Raw genomic sequence first — 837 nt, 5'->3', positions numbered from 1 at the left:
AAATAAACTCTACTTTCTTATGGAATCAAATCATAAACTTGAGGTCACTACCACAGAACCACTGGCAAGAGAAAAATTCACTATGTACAATTCCACTTACATTCTATCTTTTCTTTTTTTCCTTTCTTTCCTTTAGAAGCAGATGAACGAGATGATACAGCAGACTGAGTTCCTGCTAAATGTTGAGAGGTAACGTCCATAGAAGAAAGATCACAGGCTGACTTTCTGCTAGAACGGTCTTCCTGAATGCCTAAGTTGCTACCACCAATACTGTCAAAGAAAAAGTAATACAAATTCAAGGAAAAAAAAGTTGATGTCACAAACTCTATTTCAAAGTAGCTCTGAGTGAAGCAGATGCCATGAGCAAAACGTACGGACAAAAAAAGGCACTGAAATTAAATAGTGGCAGACATGTCCAAGGAATATCATGAGGAACTGACTCCTTTATGAATTCTGAAATATCAGTGTGGAGAAGGCCACTAGTGGATGACAACACAATACTGAAATGATAATAATACAAGGAAATAGGATCATCTTGATAGAAGTCTTGGAGTAAGTATTAATGACAGCTGTTTAGAAGAAAAGTCTATGTTCTCTCTTTTAAAAGGCCTATTTTACTATAATGTGAAAAATCAAGTCAGGTATATTTTCATATTAAACATTTTGCTAAATCAACTTTTTAACAGTCAAAAAAAGAAATAAAAGAAAAAGTTTTACAATACAGCTAAAACTAAAGATATTTAAAAATCTATTTCACCACTAGAAGAATTTAACTACTAACAAAGATGACTTCCACTTTCCCTTTTTTCCTATATACACTGGATTATTCCCTATGGC

At 33.3% G+C, this 837-nt stretch overlaps 1 pseudogene; it reads left to right on the top strand.

Annotated features, from left to right (window-relative positions):
* Positions 1-359: 359 nt before the first annotated feature.
* Positions 360-556, top strand: LOC108490393 (annotated as a pseudogene).
* Positions 557-837: the final 281 nt, after the last annotated feature.

The sequence above is a fragment of the Nannospalax galili genome, unplaced genomic scaffold (genome assembly GCF_000622305.1).
Source record: "Nannospalax galili isolate Female #2095 unplaced genomic scaffold, S.galili_v1.0 C48265935, whole genome shotgun sequence".
NCBI lineage: Eukaryota > Metazoa > Chordata > Mammalia > Rodentia > Spalacidae > Nannospalax > Nannospalax galili.
This window is presented reverse-complemented; position numbering and strand designations above follow the sequence as displayed.